Source organism: Pelodiscus sinensis, chromosome 21 (genome assembly GCF_052426305.1).
Source record: "Pelodiscus sinensis isolate ZL-2025 chromosome 21, ASM5242630v1, whole genome shotgun sequence".
Taxonomy (NCBI): Eukaryota; Metazoa; Chordata; order Testudines; family Trionychidae; genus Pelodiscus; species Pelodiscus sinensis.
This window is the reverse complement of record NC_143072.1, coordinates 19,543,441-19,557,095: the sequence shown is the minus strand read 5'-3', so window position 1 is coordinate 19,557,095 and position 13,655 is coordinate 19,543,441. Positions and strand designations below refer to the sequence as shown.

The window sequence follows — 13,655 nt, the reverse complement described above, 5'->3', positions numbered from 1 at the left end:
AACAGTTCAAGCCCAAACCCGTGCTCTGGGCATGGCAGCAGTTAAAGACACAGCAATGAAAGACCAGGCCCTTGCTCAGGGCATGGTAACAGGCACACACACACCAGGCCCTGGTTCAGGGCATGGCAGCAGCGGTTGTCGGCTGCAATTCATGCACAGCCAAGGAGGGGCGTCTGCCACGCGAGAGTGGGGTGACGGGCCCGCAGGCCTGCCCACACCGCTGCCTCCCAGCCCAGGGTGCAGCAGAGCAGCCTGCTGCTGGGTCAGCAGGGATCTGCTCCGCCAATGCGACCCGAGCTCTGTCTTGGCTCACAAAGCGTCAGCTTTCCCCGGGCTACTTCCCAACTCCCCTGAGGCTGTACCTGGGTTCCAGCTGGGTCCTCAGGGCTCCAAGGCGTAGGCAGCTCTGGCCGGGTGGAGAGTCCATCTGGGAGTAACAGGCCCGGCAGCCTAGACCAGTGCTTGGCCTCCACGGGGTCTTGCTCCTCCGGTGAGGTCACAGTGGAGGCTTCTGCCTCCTTGGCAGGCCTTTATCTCCCATGCCACTCCTCCTGATTGATGGTCAGGTGCTTCATTAGAGCCAGCTGTGGCCCACCAAGGCTCAGGGAGGGGCGGCCACTCCGACCCAGGACAGTCTGCAATAACTGGGATGCAATTCAATAACAAATGCAAAGTGCTCCACTTAAGGAAGGAACAGTCTGTTTCACACATACAGAATGGGAAGCGACTGTCTAGGAAGAAGTATTGCAGAGAGGGATCTAGGGGTCATAGTGGACCACAAGCTAAATAGGAGTCAACAGTATCACGCTGCAAAAAAAGCAAACCTCATTCTGGGATGTATTAGCAGGAGTGTTGTGAGCATGACTCCACTTTGCACTGATTAGGCCTCACCTGGGCTGTGTCTAGACTGGCCAGTTTTTCCAGAAAATCAGCCACTTTTCCGGAAAAACTTGCTAGCTGTCTACTCTGGCCGCTTGAGTTTCCGCAAAAGCACTGACGATCTCATGTAAGATTGTCAATGTTCTTGCGGAAATGCTATGCTGCTCTCGTTTGGGGAAAAGTCCTTTTGCGCAAAACTTTTGCGCAAAAGGGCCAGTGTAGCCAGCTCAGATTTGTTTTCCGCAAAAAAGCCCCGATCGCGAAAATGGGTCCCAACCCACAGGCTGGGAAACCCTGGTCTAGATGGTGCTCGGTCCTGCCATGAGTACAGGGAACTGGACTAAATGACCTCATGAGGTTCCTGCCAGTCCTGTGATGCTCTGAAAGGCAATGGAGTTTTACAGATGTCACTGAGAGCATATGTCTGGCAGCCACGTTTGACTGGCATCACTGAGAGTGCACAGATCACCAATGGCTCGCTGAATCTCTAGTGCACGTGACAATGTGTGAGCAGGAAAGAACCCAGCTTGATTTTCAGATCCCCGGCTGAGCTTGCTGGCTGGGGGGTGGAAATTCCTTCTATTTGCTGAGTGAGCCATTCTGAAGGGAGAGGCGATAACCGTAGGACCTCAGAAGGGCATATTCACTCAGGCTATGTCTACACACGCAAAAACTCGTGGCGTGTCCACCCCTCAAGCACATTTTTGCACAAGAAAATTTACAGCGAATCGACAGAACAGAGGGGTTTTTGTGGCGTAAGCATTCCTCTTCCTACAAGGAATAACTCCTTTTTGCACAAGAGTTATTGCAAAAAAGTGTGCGTGGAAGGGCAGCAGGGTTTTTTGGGGGCAAAAACAGCCTATCAAAGGATGCACAGGTACCCTGATGGCCATTCTGTTACTGGCAATCAGAGCTTTCTTTCAAGAGAGCGTCCATGCAGTCTGGATGCTCTCTTGTGCAAAAGCACATCGCTTTTGTAGTGTGACTTTTGTAGCTCTTGTGCAAGAAATTTTTGCAGAAGATCTCATCCGCAAGAAGCTTTTTGCATAAGAAGCCTGCAGTGTAGACGTAGCCTCAGTCTGTTTCCAGAGTAGAACACTCAACCCTAAGACCATAGGGAAGCGCTACTTTGTCCCGAGAGATGCAGTAGTGCCTGCTCGCACCACTCAGACTCAGCCTCCATTGTCTTACCCCTGTACAACCACAGAATGGAAAAGATGGTTCCTGCCCCAAAAGCTTAGTGTTTGAATCAATGGAATGGTTTTCAGGAATGAAACCCGTACAGACCAGGTCTGCACTGACCCATCCTCCACGTTTCCCGACTGCGTTTAACACAGTGTCAGTCAGCTTGGAATTTGGTTTGAGGTTTGCACCCGCATGAATAGAGAGAGATAGACACACACACACACAACCAAGGAAATCTTCATCTTTCCTAAAACCATTTCCTTTTTACCACCTGGTTTCACTTAATTCGCTTCCTGGGTGCCTCTCTCCTGTCACAGGGTTATACTGATGGGCTCTGAATCAGCTGTAACCTTTGAAGGGAGCAGAGGTATCCTCACTGACAGCTCAATGAACACATCAGCTTTTACCAAACGGCAGCAGAGCAAAAGCCAGCGGAGGAGGCTGGATGCATTTAGAAAGGAACAGGGGAACGAGCCATGAATATCGAAATGGCATAATGATGTGCAGCCACCCTGCCCCCTTTGCACCAGGGAAGTGGCCAAAAATAAGCCATCCTGTGTCCCAACCCCATTACTCCATTGTCTGTGCACAGGCTTGTGGGATAGAGTAGGACAAGCCATGGCGTCATACAAAGCCATCAAGTGTGTGACTCCTTCCTTCCCCCTGCTTCCCTTCCTGTTGCTCCCTCCCAGGGTGAGCAGCATTCCCGTCTAGACCATTCAAATGACATCTCTGTAAGCAGCAAAGGGAAAGGAAGAGAGACCCTGTCTACACTGGCACATTTTGTCACCAAACCCTGCCTTTTAAGGTAGCTGGGGGCTTGGGGCCAGGGGTTAGCGATCAGATAATCACAGCTTCATTCACTGGGACATATCTCTCATCTTAATTCTCCCTGTGGCTAGGAATGGCAATGCCACTTGCTCCTACTGAAGGAAGACGAGGGCTGATATGTTCATGACAGTGGAAAAGGCCTAGTTATGACTGCAATTTTCATGGGCTCATTGATTTTTAGGCCAAAAGGGACCATGGTAATTCTCAAGTCTGACATCCCGTTAAAGTCAATGAGATTTGGGCCCAGAGGCCCAGGGACCCAAAGGTATTTAGGAGCCTAACTTGTATTGATTTCAACAGGCATTAGGGGCCTTACTCTGTGTGAGGACTCAGGTCCTAGCACCTTTAGGTTCCTTTGAAAATCCCACACTATCCAACCAAGCAGGAGCCACCAAATCAAAGGGGATTTTTCACTCCCCAGCCTGCCTTTCCTAGAAGAGGAGTTTTAGGCATTTGAGAGGAGAAGGTGGTGACTGTGGCAATGTGAAGAAGTAAAGCAAACTGGGGTGAAAGCTCAGAATAGGCTCTGTGCTGCACTTTCAAACCCCAGCGGCTTTTAGTCTGTCATGCAGCACAGCCCAAGGGACGAGGCTTAGCACTCCTGTGCGAACAGCTGGCCGCCTGTCGGACGTGAGGTGCTGGAAGGATGGGCTGCTTGGCTCACGCTCTGAATTTGGTCTCAGATGTCAGCACTGGCTTAGTCGGAGGCGTGGCTGCCTGCTTAGCACGTTTGAACATCAACCGCTCTTCTCCACATGGTGCTAAGATAAATGCTGGCGGAAAGACCCCTCCTCCCGCGCCCCCTTTCTACATGGGACGGTCCTGGTGACCCTTGTGTTAAGAGCAATTGGGTCAGAGGCCAGAGGGGAGGAATTAAAAACAACCTGGCTTGCTTACGAGCGAGTAATTCAGCTTCAATGGAAGCCGCCGTGAGAGGCATTCAGTGAACAAAACGCCGCCAGGCGGAACCAAATATGGGGCCTCTGGAGCTTAGTGCCTGAGGCTCTACAGCCTGAGGTAAAAGTCGCTCCGGAAGTGACCTAAGTGCCATACCACAGGGCAGCACAGCCGGGGTGGCCGGTGACTATAGGCCAACTCGGCCGTTGCCTAGGGTGCCGCCCAGGGGCGGATATAGGGCAGGGTGAGCGGGCGGCCGCCCCGGGCCCTGCGCTTCAAGAAGCCCCATGCATGCGCCATGGCAAAGGGGGGCCCTGTGAAATTGGGCTGCCCTGGGACCCGCAAAATGGTCATCTGCCCCTGGTGCCGCCTTCAACGGGGCACCTGGGTGCCCGATGATGATGTCACTTCATTGACGGCCGTGCAGGCAGGGGCACCGATCGCACGTTCCGCCTGGGGCGCCAGCTGCCGCAGCCTGCCTCAGACCACTCCTCAGCATGCCATACCCAATAGGCGTGTGGGTTACATGAAGACTTGGGCCTGAGAAACCTCACTAGCCAAAGAGAGGTGCAAACTTTATTATAAACTGTGTGCAGACACCCACCCCTCGCTGCCGTCAGCAGTGATCCCCTCCCCCTGCTCAAAGAACTCATTCAGCAGGATGTTTTGGGCATCGGAACCAGGCAGCAGAGAGACGGGAGCGTAATTTCCTCCAGCCCATGTATTATACCGTAATGCCATGGAACAGACATGTATTGGCTGAGTGTGGAAACCCGGTAGCTAGCTCTCAGAAAGTTGTAAATGCACCACGCCCCTGAGCCATCGGAAAGGGGCCCTGGGCCGGTGCTCAGTGATTAACGGCAGACGTGAAATCCCCCCTGGCTACTTTGCCCTGGCTGCAGGGCTGTTCAGGGCAGTCACTTGCTTTGGGGAGTCGGGCAGAACGTCCACTAACAACGCGGGGAAACTGCATGCAGACCACACAGGACAATGGGGCTTGAGGAACCGACCCATAACTGCAGCCACTAGAGAGCTAGCATGTTTCATTGGTCGCCCTCCAGGTTCCTTACGCTGACGAGCTTCTCTGGTAAATGCAGGTGGCAAATAGCTACCACACTTGGGACAAACAGGCCTTTACTCCACACTGCTTTTATCCTCTCGTTTTTCCGAGCGGGGCCGTGTCGTGTATTTTCCAATGGCAGAACCCCCCTCAGTTCCGTGCAAGCTAAAGAGGCCCATGGAACAATCACAAATGTGTGTCCGGTAAAGCACATGAGCAACAGCCCACGTTAACCCGCAGCCAAACCCTCCCCTCCCCCACAAAACCCAAGTGGAATTTTACACCAGCTGGGAGAGGCCATGCATGACTAGATACCGCCCGAACTGAGCTGCCATTCGCATGCAGGCCGCTGCTGGGGGAACTGGCCGAGGGTAAAAGTGTAAATGATTTGGTGTTGGGTCCGGAATCTACCCCTGCTGCGGCTCTGCATTTAAGGTGTATTAGGAACCAGCTGGGCAGACAGCCCCGCTCAGTTCCAGATCATGCCGGGTCCAGGAGCTCAGACCCACCTTCGACAGGGGCTGCTGCCACCCCATGTTGCTGCCACTTTATCAGAGGCAGCAGCACTGGGATATAGGCAGCCGGTCTTCAATGGGAGCTGGTTTTTAAACTGGCTCCCCTTATGGACCAGCTCCCACCTGAAACCCTGAGCTGCTGCCTCTGATACAGCGGCTGCTGCTCCCTGTCCCCAGGGACTATAGAATAGTTGAGTAAGTGATAAAAATTCATGAGGTTAAGTGACTATTTGATTAACTGCTATTTAACACCCTTAGCGCCTACAGCCACCACCAGGAGACTGAAAGCACCAGCCCAGCTCACACCAGGCTGCCTGATTAGGCCAGACCAGGTCACTGGGGACAGAGTTGGTAATGGGCGGGGGGCCTATATGAAACTTGCTGGTGGTCACCATCCTGTTCCCACTAGCCTGGGCTCCTACGGCAAAGCCAAGCCGCCACAGAGAGCCCGAGGACCATGGATTCTGACCTCCCCTCTCGCCCCGAGGACGGATCACTCCTGGTTCAGGCTGGGCCTCGTCGCTCCTAAAGATTTACAGAAACCCTCATGAACCCAAAGGGCTGAGTGACAGGGAAGGGGCTTCACATCACCAATGCCAGGCGTGCTAGCAGAGCAGATATCTCCTGCCGGCATCAGCCACCAGCTGTCGAGGCCTCACGCCTGCCTCTGGGAAGAGCAGCTGTGCCCAGTTTCAGAGACAAGCTCTCGCCCTGCCTTGACTGCGCTGCTTTTTTTTGGAATGCAAGAGCTGATCTCTGCTGATCGTTATCTGCTGAACAGGAACAACGCGCTCCGTGCACCAAACTCAGAGATCCCTGGGTTGGAGCAGTGAAAGAGGATGCCAAGGGCAGTCAAAGGCCCAAATTTGAGTTTGCTGCCGTAGCCCCTCTGCCTTTCAACGCTAATTTGGTGTCCTGTCTCTCTCTTCCCACCCCCCTGACAAGCATTCGGCTCAGTGTTGTCCTTATCCTGGTGGAGAGCAGAGAACTCCATAAAGGGCCAGGCCACGAAGGGAATGGGGAAACATGGAGCTAGCTGAGTCCTAGTGCTCAAAGCCGAGCTTTGAATAAATAGCAGAGGAAAACAAGCACCTGGAGTTTGTCGGTAAAAAACAATGCTTAGTAGTCCAGGTCCTCCCTGCTACCTTCACTGCTGAAAGGAACACCCTGCCAAGCTGATCTAGAGGCAACAGCTTGTTCTAGGCTGGGCAGGGAAGCGTGTGGCTGTTGGAAGTTGATTATGGCACTAGGGTCTCTCGGAAAATCCCACATTTTGGGGCCACTGTTCCCTATAAGCTGAATGCTTGGGAAGCCATCCAGGAGAGATTCAGATGCTGCCCAACTGATTAGCAGAGCACCCAGAGCTGGCACCATGTGTTTCCGTGGGTAGTGCACAACTGCACATGCCTTGGTGCACATAAAATTTATTCTGCACACGGATGGAACAAATTAGAGAGAAAACGGTTTGAGACCCAGCTGAAAACAAGTAAGAGACTGCTGGAGCAGGTGTCTCCCACCTCCTTGCATCTCAGCATCATGTCTGCACTTTGCCAGCACTTGCGGTTCAAGATAAAGGCCCTTCCCAAGGGGCATAGGTGGAGTTTACACCTCCCGCTGCAGTGGAGATGGGTGCTGGTTTTAAGCAATCGTTCTCCTGCTTCTAGCTGGCTCAGCTCAATTTTGATCAGTGTTCAGCTTTCTCGGTGCCTCTGAGTAGTAGCAGAGGAGCTTGAAAGGCATTCCTGTGCAGCGTTTCGCAACGGGCGCCTTGAACAACACTGTAACAAAGCTGTTGTCGTCTGGAAATCACACAGGGCTGCATGCTACTATCGTGGATAGCAGAACTCTGCTCCTCTTGCCTCCAAAAGCCAGGATCTTCCTACTTACAGGAGAATCTCGGATAGCAGTAGAAAGTGTAGGAAACACAGCTGAGCAGTTCTGAATACCATCCTACAGAGGGCAGTGACACCTGCCAGTTTCATTCCAATACTTAGAGGCAGGATCCATATTCAGTATCTGTTGGGATTTTTGATCGCCTGCAGCAGACGGACAAACTTAGTTATCTAGCACTGGGGCTGTAATAGTCCTTTTCTCTGCTCTGAAAGAGCCATCTCCTATTGTGCGGTCCTTGCAACATTTATTATGCCTGTTGGTACTGGCTAGTTGCTTTCTGTGTAGAAATCCTAGCAGCTCAGCTCAGCCCTCCATGCTGTGCCTTTTAAAACTGAATCACTTCCACAGGGTTTATAATCACCATTGAGTTTGCCTCCCCCCTGTACTTGCTTGGACACCTGATGTCAACATATTGTGTTTGATTTATTCCCCGAGATGTTGGTTCCCGAGTCCAAATCAGCTTTTCCTTTGCCCTTAACTGCGAACCTGGGCTCCTTCCCAGATAGCTAAACATTCATGTAAGGAAAAAGGATTTCTTTCCTGCCTACCATTCCTGAGCCAATATCATAGGCCACTTCACTTGCTGGAGGATCAGAGTGTTCTGGTGATCGATCCTCTGGGGTTTAGTAAAGACCCGCTAAATCAAACACAGAGGGTGCCCCAGCCAGCACCAGAACTCTTAGCTGTCACGAGAGTAAGGGAAGTCAACCTCTTACTGGGCTGCCCCAGAAAATTGGCATAAGGTAGATTGACTCCAGCTACACAATTTACATCCTGGAGTTGCACATCTTGCATCAATTTTCTCAGCCAGGGTAGACCTGGCACTAATTACTCTCTCAAACTAACGTTAGGATAGTGCAGGGTTGTCAGCCATACCTACCGCAAGCCTCTTGCTCTTGGCACCCTTTAGGACGAGCTAAGTCGTGGTTAGCTCAATGAACAAACAGACACAAAAGATAGCAGAGGGTGCAAACCAAAGGCGTGCAATACTCAACGCTTTTCCAGACATGGCTACTACTCACTCTTTGCCGTGGATTTTGCCAACACCACAGCAGCGTTTTCAAGAGGCCAGCTGTGTGTTGGTTTTTATGCTCCTCAAGCATTCTTTCAGGGAGCTTCATGAATTTGAGGCTAGTCACTCTGTGTAAAAAAGTCCCATTCAGATGACTGCATTAGCATTGGATACTGCATAACAGAACTGAGGTATTCGTGTCGCATTCCTGTAGACAGATCCGAAAAGCTGAGCATAGACCTTGGCTCTGAGTCAGCTGACTACAGCACTTTCATTCTCTGGAATTGGAACTCATTGGAATGCTCCTCTGTCCTCCAACAGAGTCATGCAATGACCATTTCTCTTGTCCGAGGAAGGCTGTACCCCTACCATAGAAAACACGGTATCCGCATGTAGCTTGCAGGCCTGGCCTCCTACAAGACTATTTTTTTGGTAGAGGACAATTTAAAAAAACCGACAAGTGAAGAAGGACGGTCTTGTGATTCAGGCTGGGATCCTGGAGATCTGGGTTTTATGTCTGCGAAGGGGCGAACAGGCCCCGCACTGAAGGGCTGGGAGTAGCCCAGGCCCAGCTGGCTGAAAGAGCCCCCCCCCCCCCTCCATGCTGGGCATGCTTGGTGTGTATCGGCTGGAGTCCCCACTGAGCAGGCAGGAACAAGAGTCCCTGCCTACAGGGCCCTGGGCTAGGACCCGGTGGAGAGGGAGGGCCGGGTCCCCCTACCACCCTTTTCCGCACCCTGAGCAATCATCCCTGCCGAGAGAGGCTTTTCCCGGAGCTAGTCCTCAACCTCCGTATATGCCCTGATAGAGGGGCCTGGTCTTTGTACTGGGACTGCTAGTACCGTATACGCCCTGATAGAGGGGCCTCGACATTGTAGTGGGACTGCTAGTACCGTATATGCCCTGATAGAGGGGCCTCGACTTTGTAGTGGGACTGCTAGCACTGTATACGCCCTGGTAGAGGGGTCTGGACTTTGTAGTGGGACAGCTAATACAGTATATGCCCTGTTGGAGGGGCCGGGACACGGGACCTCAGAGGGGGGACACACCCCATGACAGGGGCATGCCCCCCGACAATATCCAACTGCATCTGAGCTTCACTGTGACCTACGGCATTGAACCACGGAACAGTTGTTTAATGGTGGGGCTCCATTCCTCTGTTTCTGTGCTGTATCTCAACCTCTCTCAGGGTATGTCTACACTTGCACCCTAGTTCGAACTAAGGATGCAAATGTAGGTGACAGAAATTGCTAATGAAACGGGGATTTAAATATCCCGCACTTCATTAGCATAATCTCTCCCACGTGCTATTCCGACAGCCAGCTGATTCAAACCAGGAAGTGCGCTCCAGGCCACGTTAGTTCGAATCAAACCCCTTGGTTCGAACTAATGTTACTCCCAAAAAATGAGAAGTAACGTTAGTTCGAACCAAGGGGTTTGATTTGAACTAATGCAGCCCAGAGCGCACTTCCTGGTTCAAATCAGCTGGTGATCGGAATAGCGCGCAGGCGAGATTATGCCAATGAAGTGTGGGATGTTTAAATCCCCATTTCATTAGCATTTTCTGTAGCCTACATTTGCACCCCTAGTTCGAACTAGGGTGCAAGTGTAGACGTACCCTCACAGTATTGTCAGTGCTCATATTAGATGGGCTTCTTAAAGCCTTTAGTTCCGGGATCCATGCCATTAGGTGAGAATCTCTGCTTTCCCTTACAAAAAATAAAGCAAATTTTTAGGAATCTAGAGAAAAGGCTGAAAACATGATCTGGATGCACCTGAGAGATTCAAAACCCAGAAAATCAAGTGAACCCAACATTTATAAGTAAATCCGGTAGGGGAAGGCCTGACTGTTGATTATGAATACTTGGGCTTGCAATAGAAGGGTTTATTTAGGGTGGAAGCTCTTCAGAGGAGGAGCCGTCTCTTATCCTACGTACATTCAATACCTCTCCTAATAGCGATTCTTGTTCTTTTCCCAGTTCGGGTTTGGAGTCACTCCGTCAACAGCAGCCACCGGCGTGGTGCCTTAGTTGGGTGTCTAACGTGAGAGTTCCCCAAAAGGAAAACATTTCCCCTGAATTTAAGGACCCAAGTCTCTTCCCCTCCATTCTTTCTAATGCAGGGTAGGATGGAGATAATGGCTGTGCGGTATGGGCACAGCAGAAATGTCTAGACAGCTCTGTAACACATCCTGGCTGCACACGCTGAGACCGCTTTTAAGGCTTTCGAACTCAAGACCATCCGCAGCAAACGCTCAAGTCCTGACTCAATGGGCGAAGGGAGTAATTTAGTTAGCTCGGTGTGTGCAAACAAACTTTATCCGAATGGGAACATGTCACTAGAGATAATAGCCGGGGGCGGCAGGTTTGCAGAAATTTTGGTGGTTCCCAGAATGACCAGAAACCCATCTCCTCCCCCATCCAAAGTCTCCCCTCCTCCCACCTGCCTAAGGCTCTGGGAGGGAGTTTGTTTATCAGGCTTCCTGCTTCTGATGTACTTAAACTTGCTATTACTTAGAGGTTTTGCTAGTTGTTCTTTAAACTGTTGTTCAGCCTTCCTATTTACTTCATTTACCGGAGTTTATGGGCCTTTCTATTTTCCTCACTCAGAATAACTTCCATTTGTTAAATAATCCCTTTTTCTTCCTCACTGCTTCTTTTACTTGGCTGTTAAGCCACAGTGGCAATTTTGGTTCTCTATTTTTTTTTTTTTTAAATTTGGGCTTTCATTTAAGTTATGGTGTATGCGAAAAGTTTCCATGAAGTTTGCAAGCATTTCACTTTTGACACTAACTTTTAATTTCTGTTTAACTGACCTCTTCATTTTGCGTACTTTGCCTTTCTGAAATTAAATTAAATGCCAGGGTGCTGGGCTGCTATGGTATTTTCATCATCCTCTCCCCTTTACTAGTGCATAGAGAATCTATTAATAGACCCTCCCCCTAAGTGATGTCTGTCTGATCCATATGTTCCTCTGCACTATCAAACAAAAGGAAGTTTTTCTTCACGCAGTGCACAGTCAATCTGTGGAACTCCTTGCCAGAGGATGTTGTGAAGACTAGGACTTAATAGGCTTCAAAAAAGAGCTAGATAAGTTCATGGGGGTTAGGTCCATCAATGGCTATTAGCCAGGGGGTAGAAATGGTGTCCCTAGCCTCTGTTTGTCTGGAAATGGATGACAGGAGAGGGACCAAGAGATGATTACCTGTTGTGTTCACTCGCTCTGGGGCATCTGGCATTGACCACTGTCAGCAGACAGGATACTGGGCTAGATAGACCTTTGGTCTGACCCAGGATGGCCGTTCTGATGCAGCTATTGGCTTTCCCCCAGCCCTAGGTTTAAGAACTGTGCTACAGCCCTTTTGATTTCAAGAGTCAGCAATCTGATTCCATTTTGGTTTAGGTGAAGCCCAGCCTTCTCCAGTTCTCAATAAATCTCAATCTCTCCTCCATAAATTATTGGTCTCGTCCACACATTGAGACCCTGCAGTTCTGCCTGCCCTGTGCACGGAACTGGAAGCATTTCAGAGAATGCTACCCGGAGATCCTGGATTTCAATCTTTTACCTAGCAGCCTAAATTTGGCCACCAGGGCCTCTCTCCTATCCTTCCCCATGTCGTTATCTACATATACTATGACCACTGGCTCCTCCCAAGCACTGCACATAAGCCTATCTAGATGTCTTGAGAGATCCGCAACCTTCGCACCAGACAGGGAAGTCCCTAGGCGGTTCTCCTGGACATCATAAACCCAGCTATCTATAAGTCTCAGATAGATAGTCTCGTGTTAGTCTGTAACTTTAAAAAATGAGTAATCCTGTTGCACCTTAGAGACTAACAGAACTATATAGGGTATCACCCCCAGGCCAATCAGGACTTGGGGGCAGGGAGAGTGGGTGAAGTCTCTTCCCGCAGGACAGGGGCACGGTGGGAGGAGACTTCGCATGCTTCCCCCCATGCCCTGATTGGCCAGAGGGAGGGGTAAGTGTACAAAATCTCCTCCCACCACCCAGGGCACAGGCACGGGCACCTAGAGGAAACCAGCAGCTGTTCAGAACAGCTGGTGGTTCTTTCTGGGCAGGGAGGCAAAGACTTCACATGCTCCCCATCCCCAGACCAATCAGGGTCTGTTGGCAGGTAAGCATGGAAGTGTTCTGGCCCCGCCCCTTCTGCCTGAGGCCCCGCCCCTTCTGGGGCAGCTCGGGGCCACTTCAGAAATTTTTGAAGTGGCCCCTGGTCAAAAATTATTGCCCACCCCTGCCCATCTTTTGGCCACTGTACCTGACAGTGCTGTGGGGATCAAGTAATGATCTTTAGTTCCCTTTAAATGACCAACCTTGTGTCATCTTAGTCACCTACCTCTGTTTATAAACCAGCTCTCTAAAGGCTGGGCAGCTTCCAAATTCATCCGTCACACTCAGGCTGGGTAGCAGTAAATAGTGCTGGCGCTGAGCCTCCCTCCCTGGCCCTGAATATTCATGGTGCTTCAGCCCCTCGGGCCCATATAAAAAGTTGCCTGTGACAATAGCACACATTAGCGCAGATGGATACATGCCAAAGAGCACAGCAACACTGGTTAGTGTTACGTGTATATTGGTGACCCAAAGTATCCCCCTGACTGTATTGAACATAAAATGTTAGAGGGAGCTTCTCTCGGAGTCATAGATTTTAAGGCCAAATGGGACCACGCGCTGGTCTAATCTGACTTCCTGTATCTCTCAGGCCATTAAATGTCACTCGGCTACCCCTGCTCAGAGCCCAGTAGCTCGGTTTGACTAAAGCGTATTTTGTGTTGGGCTAAAGCATCGCGTCAGTTCTTTGGAGGAGTAGCTCCCAACATCAGGCGGAAGAGAAGAGCTAGTTTCCAGACTTAGATTGTGTGGAGCTGATCTGCAGATTATTAAACTCAACTGGGAACGTGCCCTTCTTTGCGATTCTAGGGGCTCTTGAGAGGAGCCGACGGGTTGGTGAAGAGGAGGGGAGGGAACAGGTGCTGAAAAAGGGGTTTTCCTTTGTTCTGCCTGGTGGGTTTGTTTGCTTTTAATCTCTGAAATAGCAGGAATGGGCAGCTCTGGTCCTTGCTAGGGGACGTGGTGGCCGTCCCAGAAGCTGCGCATTGCGAGCTCACAAATCTTAAGTGAAGGGGGGAGAGATTCTCTCCTTAACAAGGGCTTCCTTTCTCGACGGGTGTGTCTACACAACAAAGTTATTTCGGAATAATGGCTGTTATTCTGAAATAACGACGCACGCGTCTACACAGCCATTCCGTTATTTTGAAAAAACAGATGGCTTATTCCGAATTCTGTAAACCTCATTCTACGAGGAATAACACCTATTCCAAAATATCTATTTCGAAATAAGCTGTATATAGACACTCCACTGCTG

At 50.7% G+C, this 13,655-nt stretch overlaps 1 protein-coding gene across 1 annotated transcript in view; it reads left to right on the top strand.

Annotated features, from left to right (window-relative positions):
* The window catches only part of DUSP14 (dual specificity phosphatase 14), a 38,682-nt gene that overhangs the window by 16,672 nt on the left and 8,355 nt on the right, over window positions 1-13,655 (top strand). The window lies entirely within an intron of this gene.